Consider the following 11,863-nt stretch of genomic DNA (forward strand, 5'->3'; position numbering starts at 1 on the left):
AGAACCGCTGCGCCTCCGGATCGAAAGGAGCCAGTTGAGGTGGTTTGGGCATCTGGTCAGGATGCCTCCCAGACGCCTCCCTGGGGAGATGTTTCAGGCATGTCCTGCCGGCAGGAGGCCCTCGGGTCGACGCAGGACACGTTGGAGAGGTTACATCTCCAATCTGGTCCTGGAACGCCTTGGGGTCCTGCCGGAGGAGCTGGTGGAGAAGGCCGGGGAGAGGACGGTCTGGAGCTCCCTAGTTGGGATGCTGCCCCCGCGACCCGGACCCGGATAAGCGGAGGAAGATGACGACGAGGGGGACCCCACATATATTGGTATCGGAAATAGACTACACAGGTCATAACATCCTTAATTTAAACTATAGAACAAATCTGGGTAATTTTTGCAGAAAAAAACATTGTGAGAAATAAAATACGATTTCAGTGATCTTAATATATTTGCAGTAACAAAAGCAATTTGCAATGACAAACGACAGCAGCTTTGTTTTTTGTTTGATCTTGTTTTATGTCCATTGCTTCTTACCATAATTTTAACTGAACAAACAAATAGAGAAAAGTGATTAGAAGAGATAATAAATGTGTGATATATTTCCTGCTTAAATGTTAAACTCCACTTAAAACATTAAATGTGTGTTACAGCCCCACAGCTGGTATTAAAAACATGTTAAATTAAAGGTGCAGGAAGAAAAGTAAAAAGAAGTTTTCTTCAGAAGTAGAAAACTGCCAAGCACCATCAGTGGACCGTACAACGTTGAGGTGGATAATGAAATAGCACGGTGGCTGCACCAGCCCACATGGTGTGCCGCCTGGCTAGTATCAGCTGGTCAGGCAGTCCGCCACTTGGAAAGACTGCCATGAAACTGTATCTATAATTAGCTGCTGGCTTCCTCCTTGAGATGGGAAAAGTAACTAATTTCATAGAGCCCTATCCTGATAATGCTGACCACCAGAGACGCTGTACTAACTAGACACTTCCCTGAAAGCCAACTACATCACCTCCACACTAATATTTTATGATGTGTGACCCCCGTCCTTGCAAGTTACGCTCTTAGTGTGAAGATGACGACACAGATCTCCATACACCCACATAAACAAAATGACACTAAAACATGTTCATGAATATTAATGCATATTCTTTACATTGGCCCAAGATAAAAGCAGCATTTAATGTGCGATTCGCTCTAGATTGGTTCTCCTGAGCACCAATAAGACACAAGCACTAAACTCTGAAAACTGTGTTTTAACATGCTTTTCATTCTCCGAAGCTCATGACACACCTTTGGTAGGTGAATTGAATTAAGAAGCAGAAACTACTGTCTTAGCAGTCCCCATTAAAGGCTAAATCCTAAAACTTGCAGAGAATCTTCAGTACTGCTGTACTTGATGCGAATTTACAGATACCGAGGAACACAGGGTTCTGCTCAAAGCTGATTTCTGTGATCTTCCCTTCCAATAACCAGCAGCTCTGCACTGCTGTCCAGTGGCTAATGTAACAAATAAATTATGCATTAAAGAGTATGTTGGCTGAGAGAGAGGGCGAGAATAGATGTGACTGAGAAGGAAAGGAAGAGACAGACCGGGGTTGATAGGTCTCCAGCCCAACTGAACAAGAAATGTGAAAAATCAGAGAGGAGAGAGGGTTTCACCAGTGCTATACTGTATTACAGTCTCTCAAGTCATAATAATAACAAATAACAGGAAGTGACAATGTGTAGCAATGTTATTAGTTTAGTAGTATGGTATTAGTAGTGGTGTTACGTTCTCAGTGTTTGTTTCTAAAAAGATCAGTCCCACACAGAATGTAGTCCTGCAGAGGTTTTATTCTTATTATTTACTAGTCTATCAGTTTACCCTTAATCTAGAACCAGTGTGCAAACTTGAATGCTTTCAAGACTGTGGGAAGTACATTTTGTCAGCCCTAATCTTTTGAATTATCTGGGAATTTGAGTAAATGTGAGATAAAAACGAACATCCATATTTCCACCCAAACTGAAGCCACTGTTGTGTAGAAAGACAAATAAATTTAGACCAAATTAAATACACAAATTAATTTTAGAATTAAGAATGAGAAAAAAGAAAACGTTAAAGGCTGAGCAGTTTCAGTGCATCAGGTGCAGTAAAATGAATAGGTTAAATTTGAATGTTTACGTTGTAATGTGCCTTGAGATGAATGTTGTGAATTGGTACTATACAATTAAACCAGGAGAACCTTGCTATGACTACAGAAAATGAGGACTGTTTCTACAGAAGAGTGAGTAAATTAACACATAAAGATGCATGTTTGTATAAAATGAAAACAAAAACTAAATGAAGTCTAAACTATGTAGACATTCTGCATTTTTACTAACATTCAATGTTCATGAACTTGTTTTTATTTTAATTGTAATGTCTTCAAAGTCATTTATTACATGAAATAGGAATTCCAACTAAGGTACGTTGTCACTTCAGTGAGTATTCAAACCCCTCTGTTGCATTAGCCTGGCCTGCCAGACTCGTCCTCTGTTTAATTCTGCACGGAGAAAGAGTTTAGTAACTCACAGGCAGAGAGGCACATGATGGGCGGGACTAGGCAGCTCAGAAATAACCAATTAGAAAAAAAGACGGAAATACTGACTGTACCGTGCAACGCTGTAGTTCTTTAGCTGTAGTAAAAAGGGCATCTGGCAATGGTGCAAACATCTTTTTTTAAAAGAAGAAAGACTTTTAGCACTTCTACTTGTTGTCATTTTAAAGACGTTCAAGTCATTTAGAACAGAGGAAAGAGTAGCAAGGAACTCCACCGCTGTCTACGCTGTTTATGAGAAACTGAGCTTCGCTGTGTGTGACGTTTTTTAGCTGTAGTCAAAAATGGCGTCTGGCAACAGCGCAAACCTCATTTTTTAGAAGAAGTGCTTTTAGCGCTTCTACTCTTTGTTTTAAAGATGTGTCCAAGTCATTTAGAATAGAGGAAAGAGCCGCAGTGAAGTCCACTTCAGTCGCCATGTTTATGACAAACTTGGCGTTATGGTGTGTGACGTACGCTACTCAGCGCTAATTGGCTTGGTTAGAATTAGTTATTTGAATAGGAGAGTTCCCAGGCCCTTTCTCTGTGCAGAATTAAACGGAGGAGGAGTCTGGCAGGCCAGGCTAGGTTGCATCTGAATCAAGCACTTTTTGGATGTTTTTGGAGAAGTTTGGAGACTGACGTGGAAGCACATGCAATTCTTACTCGTCTCAATAGACTCTGTGCGTCTTAGCATATGATACTTCCAGGGGAAAAACTCCTTTAGAGAGTTTCACTTCCGTTGTGAGCCGCTGCATGTTTACGCTAGGATTTACGGTTGGGTTTTCCATCAGAAGTCAGCCAAATGGCTGAATTACGCGGCGATTTAAACTTCTCAAGATGTCTCGGGCATTTGCCGAATATATCTGTAGATGATGTTCATTGACTTGTTGATATTTTTTCCCCCACGCCTCAGAGTAAAAGAGAGAAAGGATTCAAATTTTACATCTCCCAGTATTTGTATAATTTCGAAGGTAAGTCACAATGTCCAAACATTAAAAATTATGAAGACGCACCTTACCTCAGGGTCATCAATGGGACATTGCAGCTTAAACCATCACATGCCTATTATTGGCAAGTTCAGGGCCAGCTGCTAACTACAGGGATGAGTTGGTGTGATTGTGTGGTCTCTGCTCAAGAAGATGTGTTCATCCAAAGATACAGAGGGATGAGGGTGTGATGGAGACAATGAAGTGTAAGATAGGCATGTTCTATTTTCATGTGTTCATGGACAAATTCCTTTCACTGTCATAAACGGCTAGCTTGTTATTCCTGACTTAAATGTCAACTTACATGGTCTGAAAAGGCATTTGTATTATTTTCCATGTTGTTCAATTTTTTATGTATTAATAGCTGCAGAGTTTGTGTTTAAACCATTAAATAAATGTTCATATGTTTACTGTTATAAAATCCAAAGTATGTTAAAATATAGTTGATCATTTGAAATTTGTGTTTTTATTTCCGAATTCCAGGAAAATAGTATTTATTATGTTTAAATCTATTGCAGTCAATAAGAAGCACACAAAACAGAGCAAATGACAGTGCTGTTAAAGGAAGGTGGTTTTATTTGCAAAGGAAACAGTAAAACATCTATCATTAAACTTTATTTAACCATGGAAGGGGTGTGTTAGCTCTTCATCAATTTTACTTATAAACAAAATCAGCTACTTCTATTGTTGTGGAATAACTATATACATGCATTTAAAATACATATTACAAAACCATAAAACAGTTACTCAAACTTAGTAGTAACACTTTCTCCATTTCACTATTAAAGGTAAGAATTTTGTATTCAGTAACGAAAAGAACTGCAGATTATTTTTCAAAATGCTGGCTACTTCTCCCACACACTACTGAACAGACAATACCAATTTCAAGCTTTTATTCAAGCACCCACTTTTTGACCAGGGGTATGCATTGGTAGTTTGTGAGGAGACATGCAACAATAAAAATTTGTTTAATACTTCCAGAAATGGAAAGAGGGATGACTGTGTCGAAAAGTTTGTTTTCTTTAACCCTCCTGATGAGCCTCTCCACGTAGACCCTCAGACGTGCAATGGACTGGGTTCTAAGCACATCCACCTCTGACATTTGGGCTTGCTTGGACAAAAAGGTTGGGTAATGGACTTTCCCGGGCACTAGCTCATCGATCAGAAACCCTTTGTCCACCATTACATCCATCTCGGGCGTTAGGAGGGAGGAGATGCCGGAGTGACGGAAAATTTCCTTGTCACTTATGGAGCCATCAAAAAGTCCTGACACAAATGTGAGTGCTCCATGGGGGGACATGGCAATCAACGCTCTGAAGGTACAGTGCGACTTGTAAGCTGAAAACACCTCGCTCTGGAGCAGAAGGGAGGAGAGTGTTTGGCACCTCATTTCAGTACAGTCAAGAATGACCTGAGTATTTTTGTAAGGGCCACTAAAATCTGTGGGGCAGTTTGCGCTCACTCTGTCAGGTGCCATCCAGATGGTGTACAAAAGTTGGACCATGACACAAGTATTCTACTCACTGTAGCTCTGTGGATGTTAAACTTGTGACCAAGTTCCCTTTGTGTACAGCCAGTTGCCAGAAAACTGAGGAACAGAAACAGCTCGTCAATTGGCAACAATTTCTGGAAGAGAGAGAGAAAAAAACGGTCCAGTCGGCAACAAAAATATGCAATCAACACAGAACAACCAGGTAGTGATTTTGTTGAACGTACAGTTGGTCTGTTCATAGGGCTCTCGGTGGATGTGCTGGTAGAAGGGCTCTTCTGACCACTGGTGACCCTGACTATTCTGCTTGTTGCCTCTTCAATTAGGTTCCAAAAGGCCATCAGATGCTCATATGATGGAAATCTGCATTTAAACGGTGGATGTAAATTTTTTTTTTCTGGAGCGATTGCTAACTTTCAGATCAAACTTAAATGGAAACAAAGGGGTGCCATCATGAAATAATTTTTAATATATATATATATATATATATATATACATATATATATATACATATATATGTATATATATATATATATATATATATATATATATATATATATATATATATATATATATATACTGAGATAGATAGATAGATAGATAGATAGATAGATAGATAGATAGATAGATAGATAGATAGATAGATAGATAGATAGATAGATGGATAGATGATAGATAGATAGATAGATAGATAGATAGATAGATAGATAGATAGATAGATAGATAGATAGATAGATAGATAGATAGATAGATAGATAGATAGATAGATAGATAGATAGATAGATAGATAGATAGATAGGATTACTTACCTTGTATAGTACCGAATGTCATCGGGTGATTTGGCAAATCGCTGCAGTCCAAACCCCTGATTGAGGTGGAATGACTCAAGCGGCTGCCTGAGCTCCTCGATCTCCCTTGACATAGATTCATATTTAATGTGATCTATGACAATCAAAGAGCTTGCTGCATAATCATGATCTTCAATCATGGGGATGGAGGCTGGATCAGACTCAGCATAACCCGCGATAGGGATATCGGTGTTTCCATCCTCTGTGTTGTCGTCCTTGATTGCCATAGCCACTGTGTCAACAGGCCAAGGGCGGCACTCCCAAACTCCGGGTCGCTCTGACTTTTTTGTGTAGTCATTCCAGTGGAATAATGATGGAACAACTTTTGGCTGAAGACATCGCTTTCCAGAGGAAGACAAGAAGATCTCGTCAGTCTCAAAATGTTGACTACACACTCTAGAGCTGGCCGTAACACGGAAGCTGTCCCGTCTGGGTTTTATCAGCCTTTGTGCTCACAACTCAGGATACTTGGGAAAGGAGTGAAAACTAATGGTTTTGTTAAATCTCCCCCCAGCAGTAAACAGCGGGACGCAGCAGTGATGAGTGTTCCCACCTTCTGCACTTTATAGCTTAGTGCAATCATTCCGTTTTTGTAATTTTGACTTGACTTTTGAGTCCGCAATAGTAGCGATTCAGCAAAACAAAGCACAAAAAAGTTAGCAGAAATGAACAGCTCTACATCCAGTCTCAAAACAGGAAGTTAGCCTTTTCTCGTGCACAGGGTCCATAAGATGGTGCTGCCATGAGCCCCCTTTACATTCCAAAGCAGTCACAGGCAGCCCAGCTCTTGTGCAGCAGTCCCCTTCCAACTACAAATCAAAGTTAAACCCTTGTAGTAGCATGGGGTTTGTAGTCATGACGGGATGTTATTAAAACCAGATTTAATGTCTCTGATCATGACTCAAATTAATTATTGTAGATCTATTTGGATTACATTTTAATCTGAATTATTGTAATCATCTTCAGTTGCAGCCACAGAGTTGGTTTTCCTTGGCTTTGCTGTTTTACATCTAAAAGTATGAGCATTAATTATCCCCCAGCAGAAGCTTTGAATAAACCACAATCATAGCAGGCATACACACATTCACAGATTTTATTCAAACCCACCAGAATATTATTTTTCACAACTTTTCTAAAAACTTGTTTTAATCCTGATGTGGTACTGGTCTCAGGGATTCTTCTATCTTCTGCACTATTTGCCTCTTGAAGAGTTTTGCTTTGAAAAGATGCGACAAGTAGCAGGAATCTGTTCAACCAAACAATGGTGGAAAATTACAACCTGATGCACCCTGGCAGACACTCGGTAATGTGTTCATTCTTCAGAATGAGATTCTAAATGAAATAGCTGGAATGAAGAGCAGAAAATAGGAAAGTAATCAAAATCAAAAAGACCATTTCATTTACTTCAGTCTTACAAAGAAAAAGCCTTTTAGAACAGTTGGAATTGGTATTTTCCTGTAGTTCTGTATCCACTGTGCACCAATGACGATTTATATTTTGTTGTGTCTGCTATTTGTTTTTTCCTAGCACAGGTACTATTTTATAAACTATAATGTAAAGTTTTAACATTCCAGTATTTAAGTCAATGTTTGACCAAAGTACGTGAAATGCACCGTGTCAAGACACACAAACAACTGGTGTGATCTGTGGTCTGTAAAACAATGACCTTGGCAAGAATATCTGTTTCATCAAATAGACTACAACGAGTGTACATACCAAATATATACTTCTTGAGAAAAATCATCTGCTAACAATAACAGCCAATGGAATAACTTCTGTTTCAGTCTCATGCAACCTGTAGGGGGTACTCTGCGGTATCAGGCCTCTTCATAATAGGGATGTGTCTCCCCACCACTGAAGCTGATTTGATTCACATCTCGATAAGTTACCGGCAATATGATACATTAAAGATACCGTGAAACCCTCTGCCGATACAATGTGATACGATTCATCCCTGCTAACAATTTATTAATGATTTGACAATGATTTTCAATTTGATACAATCATGATGCAATTTGAAATGATTCAACACATTGCAAAGATCTTATAAGCCTGCATCTGGTTTTTAAACATGAGAGGTTATTGTGGGAGTTTTTGCAGCCTAATGTTACTGTTTCTTTAAGAGAAAAGTGAAAGTAAAAGTTGGAGATGCAGGGAGATGTGGGTTTATCTCAGCTGTCTTGTCATGTCATTCTGCCTGGCGTTGTTTTAGTTCTGCACAAATGGGAAGCTCCTCTAAATACGAGATCCGTGGTCTTGAGTTAGAAAAGGGTAGAATGCCTTCTCCAGGTCAGGGATGAGATCTTGCTTCAATGGAGGAAATTAACTATCTTGGGGTCTTGTTCTCAAATGAGGGAAAAATGGAGTGCAAGCTCAATAGGTGGATTGGTGCTGCGTCTGCAGTGATGTGGGTGTTGTACCAGTCTGTCATGGTGAAGAGAGAGCTGAGGCAAAAGGCAAAACTCTCAATTTACTTGTCCATCACGTTCCTACCGTCATCTAAGGTCATGAGCTTTGGGTAGTGACCAGAAAAACGAGATTGTGGTTACAAATGGCCAAAAGGAGTTTTCTCCACAAGGTGTCTGGGCTATCCTTTGGAGATAGCGTGAGAATTTTAGTCATCCGAGAGGGCCTCGAAGTAGATCCGCTGCTCCTCCACATCGAGCGGAGCCAGTTGAGGTGGCTGGACTCCTCCCTGGTGAGGTTTTCCAGGCATGTCCAGCCGGGAGGAGACGACCCAGAACATGCTGTTTCGTAGCTATCCAGGGAACGCCTTAGGATTCCCCAGGAAGAGCTGGCCAAAACGGCAGGGGAGAGGAAAGTCTGGGCCCCCCTGCATAAGATGCTTCCTCCTGTGACCCAACCCTGGATAAGTGAAAGAAAATGGATGAATGGATAGATGGAAACATATTTACTGATCTGTGAGGCCTTTAAGTCTAATGCATATGAATTGATTTTCTTTCAGAGGTACGTAATTGGTTTCCAATGTTCTTTTTTGTTCATTAATTAAATAGTGCAAGTAATTTAAGTTTTTCCAATGCAGAAGCAGCTTGAGCTGATCAATGTGAAGCTAAGTCTTTACATGAAGACATAATGTTCTGGTTCTAAAATGGCGAACATTGTTTTTTTTTTATATCTCAGAGTGCAAAATCATTTTTTGGAAGCTGATATCAAAGCTTTAGACACTTCCAAGAAAAAGATTCTCAAACTGCAGCTTGATCTTATTTTCCACAGCAAAGATTCATTTGGACACCAATAAACCACCCAATACAGCACCAGTTTGACCAGTGACATTTGGGATTCCAGAATGAGCATTAGCTGCAGACAAAACCATTAAGGGCTTCCTCATATAGCGGTTCATGGCCAGGTGGTGGGACTCTGCATGCACAATATTTATTTTGTTCTCAGCTGAAGATGTGACTTGTGTTCTTTTGTTCAAACAGTGAAAAGAAAACAAATATTATGACATGCTGGGATGTGTTATTTGGCATTTGACTTTTCTTTTTAACATTGTGAGTTGTATTATTCCATTAAAATGTATTTGCAGTTGTAAAAACACGATTCAATTCAATTCAATTCATCGATACTTTATTAATCCCAGAGGGAAATTAGAGTTTCAGTACACACAATTCAAAGAACAGACATACATAGGCAAAGACACATGACAAGAATTGGTGACTGTGGTCATTCGCAACCCTGAGTCGCGCTACCTTAATAGCAAGTACCACATCAGTGTGAGTCCAGCAAAAAGTTTGCACGTTTTGTTGTTATTTTTGTGTCACCAAGCTGGAATCAACACCAACTCTACTCTCCAGCAAAGACGGTTTGTGGTAACTGAGTTTGATTAGTTTTAATTACACAACACAATACTGACCCGTGCTTTGATTTTCCTTTTGTAGCAGAAATCCACATTTCATATTCTCCGATTAACTTTCATCGGATTCACACAAAGAAGAACATAACCATTTTTACACAAAGTTTTCTTTTTCTCACACTTAGCAGCAAAAATTGGGAAACTTGAAACTGGCCTGCAGCTTTTCAACACCACATTTGACAAATATAGATTTAAATCTATATTTATTGCTACACTTTCAAAGATTTTTGGGATGCAATGATGGCAAAAGGGTATTTAAGGGAAATTTGAATTGTTGGGTCAAAAATAACCCAATCTGGGCTGTTTTATAACTCATCCGTTGGGTCATTATAGCACCAACCCAGCAGGAATTGCATTTGACCCAGCAAGATGAGTTGGTCCATTTAACCCAACCACTGAGATTAAATGTACAACTCAAATGCTGGGATCGTGGGTTGTCTCAACTACTTATATATATATATATATATATATATATATATATATATATATATATATATATATATATATATATATATATATATATATATATATATATATGTATATATATATATATATTCTACCCAAATGCTTAGTCAAAATTACTAAATCCTAGGTTGTTATGCTTTGTCAAATTAACAAATATGCACTCCAGTGCTGGCTGATTTATACTGGCTCCCAGATTGTGTACAGAGCTCTTCAAGGCACTGCTGCTTTCTATCTGTCAGCATTACTCCGCAGACATATCCCCTCTTGGTCTCTTTGCTCGGCTGAGCAGGACCTGTCAGTGGTCCCTCTCTCCAAATAGAGATAGAGGGGGTATTGTGCGTCCTTGGTTCTGGTGCCAGCACTCTGAAACAAGTTGCCTTTGACTGTTAGGCAGCCGCCATCGCTTCTGGTTTTTAAGTCTCGCTTCAAGACTGATTCGTATGTGATTCAGCTTCAGCATTACAGCTCACAGCATTGACTTGATCTCTTAGTTTTTTTTCCTCTCGTTGAATCTATTTTTATGATTATTCAACTTTTTCTTAATGTTTTTATGATTTACTTTTTTATCGTTGTTTTAATGTTCCACAACACAAAATTTATTATTTTTGTGTGTTTCTTGGTTGTGTTTTGCATCTCGGCCTACTGAAGAAGTTGTGGAAGGTGCTTTATAAATAGAAAATAAATTAATAAATAAATTTAATTACTTAGAACACATTATGCAATTTACAAAAAGGAAATCGCAATAGACTACTCATATGTACTAAACTGTTCCAACGTCAATCCTATAAGAAGATACATAATGGATTTGAACAGGCACATTAATGAACATTTAGACAATATTTTTAACTTTGCAATGCCCCACCTTCAAGTTTATTACAACAAAAAACATGAACAGGGAAAATAGTCATATCAAAAATAATAACTGCGTAAATCATCATGATGAGGTGTGGGTCGGACCCAAATATATGTGATTAAGGGCTCTCCAGGAGGCAGCTGTTGATATTTTTAAAGAATTTATTTTTAAATGAGCAAGTCAGGGCTTGAGCAGGAACAAGCAGGGAAACCAAATTAAACCAAATTGCAAATAAATAAATAAATAAATAAATAAATAAAATCCTAATATGGACTTAACATTTCATTATCCAGCAGTTGAGTAGGCAGAATAACCCAACTGTTTTTAGAATGCAGAGTTGCCTTTCAACCCAATGGATCGTATAATTACCATCAGCAGCTATCTGACTTAATGGGGCACCAAATCAATCAAGTTATAGATTGATCTGATTGGCACGTGTGCTGCAGCAGCTCTTCAGTCATGAAAAGCTGCAGCACGGGTGAAAGCACAGAAACAAAACCCACTTGTGTTCATCTCTGTTAAAGATGGAGAGCGTTACACCAACTTAACTGGTGTGTCCACCAAGATGCATGAATGCAGTTGTAACTAGATGGCTCTACAATTACAATTAGAGACTAGACATGATTTGCAAGGGTTGTTAGACAGAGAATGTGCAAATAGTGTTCATTTAAAGCAGCAATAATAGTGTTTACCCCTCCCTCAATCACATGACTGATTCAAACACAACAGGGCTGTCTTGAATTGCTTTTAGTTTCATTTGATAGTTCTCAGCTCAGAAAGAATAAAGAACTCCCTAAAGAA

Source organism: Nothobranchius furzeri, chromosome 10, assembly GCF_043380555.1.
Source record: "Nothobranchius furzeri strain GRZ-AD chromosome 10, NfurGRZ-RIMD1, whole genome shotgun sequence".
NCBI lineage: Eukaryota > Metazoa > Chordata > Actinopteri > Cyprinodontiformes > Nothobranchiidae > Nothobranchius > Nothobranchius furzeri.